Genomic DNA, 4,089 nt, shown 5'->3' with positions numbered 1-4,089 from the left:
GAGCCCAGGCTGGAGTGGAGTGGCATGATCTCAGCTCACAGCAACCTCCACCTCCCCTCCTGGGTTCAAGCAATTCTCTTGCCTCAGCCTCCTGAGTAGCTGGGAGTATAGGCATGTGTCACCACAATCGGATAATTTTTTTGCATTTTTAGTAGAGATGGGGGTTTCACTATGTTGGCCAGGCTGGTCTTGAACTCCTAACCCCAAGTGATCCACCCTCAGCCTCCCAAAATGGTGGGATTACAGGTGTGAGCCGCCATGTCCGGCCAATTTTCTAAAGTGCATCCCTAGACAGTATTTTTCCTTGTGGATGCATGTATGTAGGACTTTGTTTTCTGACAATGTCTAAACTCCATTCTCCTCTTAACGAGTATATAAAGTTGTTACAGTTTCATAGGTTAAGAGTTACTTTACTTTATTATTAAAATGTATTACATTTTCTTCCATCTCCTATGTTTGGTGTTGAGTAGCCTGCTGGAAATTTTTCTTTCTTTGAAGATACTTTTACCTTTTCTCTGTGTTTGCTTTTAGTTTACCTATTTGTTTTTGGTGTTCTGAAAAAAATTTTTTTTGATGTTTCTATGTGTAGACTCATTTATATTATACATTTCAAGATTCACTGGGCTTCCTGAGCTTGGGTATTCAATGTCTTCTCATTCATCTTAGAAAATTCATAGTCATTAATTCTGCATTGCTTTGCCAAATTGTCTCTACCTACTTTTTGGAACTTCTATTTAACATATATTGGGTTTTCACTTTTCATTCTCCTTTTTTTTTTCATCTCTTTCTTCAGTTTGTGCTGTAGTTTGGACAAATTTCTAAGACTTGTTATCCTTTAGTTCACAAATTCTCTAGCTATATTTAACTTACTATTCATCCTATTTATTGTAATTTAAATTTTAATTACAATGTTTTTAATTCATTTTAATCCATGTAGAAATTCATTTGGTTCTTTCAAAAATATCTTCCTTTTGAGACAGAGTCTCACACTGTCACCCAGGCTGGAGTGCAGTGGTGTACGATCTTGGCTCACTGCAATCTCTGCCTCCTGGGTTCAAGCAATTCTCCTGCCTCAGTCTCCCAAGTAGCTGAGACTACAGGCATGCGCCACCACACCCAGCTAATTTTTTTTTTATTTTTAATAGAGACGAAGTTTCACCATGTTGGCTAGGATGGTCTTGATTTCCTGCTCTCGTGATCTGCCCACCTCAGCCTCCCAAAGTGCTGGGATTACAGGCATGAGCCACCACGCCTGGCCAAATCTTCCTTTTTTTTTTTTTTTTTTTGAGGTTTGCAGCTATTTTATTTACAAGTAGACATTTAACACAATGAAATCAACACGGACACACTGAAGCCTGGTTAGTAGTAGTGTAACGATATGCATCATGTTGATGGTTACATTATTTTAAACAAACTACACTGAAAAATTAATGCCAATAAAATCCTTGGTCATAATATTAAGAAATACAATATATAAACTGAAAATATGATTGCTTAAAATTTGAAAATGGAAGTGAACTCATTTGGACAGAGTCAGAGTTAACATAATCGGAAGGGAGGGGAGCTCTGACCCAAATGATATCTTTCAGGTTAACAGAAGAAAAAAGAAGCATAGTTTCTCTTCCAGGATAACGGGCAGTTGGCTTCTTCAGGTAGAAGATACTCCCAGTGTCCTCAGGCCTTGCAGCAGAATCACATCACCGAGCACGAAGACTTGCCTTTTGAAGCTGCTCCATCAATCTTCTCTGCCTCCAAAATTATCCTTCTAAAGACATCAACAGTGGTCTGATTTCCTTTAGCAGAAGATTCCAAAAAAGCTGCATTCCAAGATTCTGCCAAAGCTTTCCCTTCTTCATAACTGATCACCCTTTCCATATGCAGGTCCTTCTTATTCCCAACCAACATAATAGGTATTTGCACTTTCCCCACCATATCCAACAATTTGCCATGGATAACTTTAATCACTTCAAAACTTTTGATTGATGTAACAGGATACACAAGAATATAGCCATTAATATCTATGGAGTATGTCTGAGGAAAGAATATTCATCTTGCCCAGCAGTGTCTACAAGTTGAAGAAGATATTCTTGTCCATTTACTGTGATCAACTTTGTAAAAGTGTTTTCTATGGTTGGATCGTAGGAGTCGACAAATTGGCCTTCAACAAATTGAATTGTCAATGAGGACTTCCCCACAGACCGGTAGCCCAGGATCGTGATCTTCCAGGACTTGGACTGCGGCATCTTGGAGGCCTCCTCAGCCCCGGCCCAACCACATCAACCGCGGTGGCAGCGCCCAAATCTTCCTTTTTTAAACAGTATAATTTTATTTATGTTTCAGTTTTTTATTTTATATCTTGAATACATTTAAATATACTTATTTTATGGTTTCTATTAGACTGTTCTAATATCAAATATTCTTGGAGATCTTATGCTGACTCTTAATTTAGGGTGGATTGTTTCTCATCTGTTTTGTAATTTTTGACTGTTATCTAATTTTTAGGAGAATTTATTTGTGGGAACCCTGTGCAGCCTAGGTTGAGGGTGTGGTCTTCTGCAGTAGGTTTTGGTTTGCCTTGGCCACATGTTATAAGAATATCAGAGCTTGAACCAATGTATGTGTTAATTATTTGGTTTGCTTGTGTGGAGTGAGGAGGTGGATTCCCATAGTTAAATTTTTAGGGAGACTTTTTCCCATAGAGCTAGGACTAGTCAGACGAGTTTTCTTATTAACTCCTAGGGCTGGAAGGTGAATTGTTTCCTAAACTATTATTTCACTAATGGAGCAGCCCTTATAGGATACTGGTTTTATGAAGGAGGTTCTCAGTTCCAAACTCTGTTTTGGGCAAGCTTAAGACATAAGTGCTATTTTCGAGATGGGCATTAAAGCTCTCTGGATTACGAAGAATGAGACAGCCTGCTGCTCTGACATTGTCCGTTCACAAGCTTGCTTCTCTGTTTTTCAGTTTTCCTTTTTCATTTCTATCAGCTGGGATGTTCCCTTCGTTTCCCTTAGCTATGATTTATAAGAGTATTTGTTATATTTTATCTATCATTTTAATGTGCTTATAGCTGAAAGTTTGTCAGATATTTATAGTTTTCCTTTTAGCTGGAACCAGAACTCTCTCAAATTTGTTTTCAAGACCTTTAACTTTTGCTTTTATTTAAAATAAAGCTTTGAGGTGTTTTTTTCCCTTTGGGAAGAAAAAACATAATGAAAGAGCAAAGCACAAAAATCGGAATGAAAATTAAATCACTATGTGTATTTAAAAGACATAGCATCCTTGCCTGCTTTTTGTATTTGTCACCTTGCTCTTCTAAATGTTAAGAAGATGTCATAATGTGATTGAAAGAAATAGATTTTGCTTTCTGGTTTGAATCTTTACCCTCTCTCTTATTCTCTATTTAACTCTGGATATGTAATTTATCCTCTGACATCCTTAGGTTTCACCTGTAAATAGGAAAAAGGATACTTGTTTAATTACTTCTTAGCGTAGTTAAGAAGTTCAAATGAAATAACATATAGTGGGTGACAGCTTTCTGTAGACTGTAAAACATGATGCAAATAATAGTTAGTGCTAGGTACTTTCAAGTAGTAATGGGGTTGGTAAATTTCACTTGTTTTTATTCCCTGCAATTGAATGTTCCTGAGAATTGTGGGTCTGGCCCACTCACATGCTTATATTTGAATCTCAGGACTCTTTTTCCTGTAAAAGAGAGAGGTGAATTAACCCTTCATAGAATACTAGAACTATAATTAATTAAGTGGAAAAATCTTATTCCTTATATCCATAAAAGATAAATTCCATTGAATTAAAGAAAAAAATGCCCCTTCTTTTTCTCACTCAAGAGCAAGGACTTCTGTGATTTGGGTTTTGTGCCACAATTCTTACCATTTGTCTCTTTACTAAGTGGTTTTACATTCTGAGCAAGATACATGCCAAGGGAGTTGGAAATCTTGCCCACTGCTGTGTACACCAGGAAAATAGTACTAAACAGTACTAGTATTTTTTAGAAGTTATAATAAAATAGTCATAACATAAAATATACCATCTTAACATTTTAAAAGAGTTTTTTTACAGCTTTATGT

At 36.7% G+C, this 4,089-nt stretch overlaps 1 pseudogene across 1 annotated transcript; it reads right to left on the bottom strand.

Moving 5' to 3' along the window:
- Positions 1–1,271: 1,271 nt before the first annotated feature.
- On the bottom strand, positions 1,272–2,294 carry LOC100385783 (GTP-binding protein Rheb pseudogene; annotated as a pseudogene). Its single transcript, XR_090428.7, has one exon. The product of XR_090428.7 is annotated as a GTP-binding protein Rheb pseudogene (transcript).
- Between the last annotated feature and the right edge of the window lie 1,795 nt (positions 2,295–4,089).

The sequence above is a fragment of the Callithrix jacchus genome, chromosome 19 (genome assembly GCF_049354715.1).
Source record: "Callithrix jacchus isolate 240 chromosome 19, calJac240_pri, whole genome shotgun sequence".
Classification (NCBI taxonomy): Eukaryota; Metazoa; Chordata; class Mammalia; order Primates; family Cebidae; genus Callithrix; species Callithrix jacchus.
The sequence above is the reverse complement of the archived record's forward strand: the minus strand, read 5'-3'. Positions and strand labels throughout refer to the sequence as shown.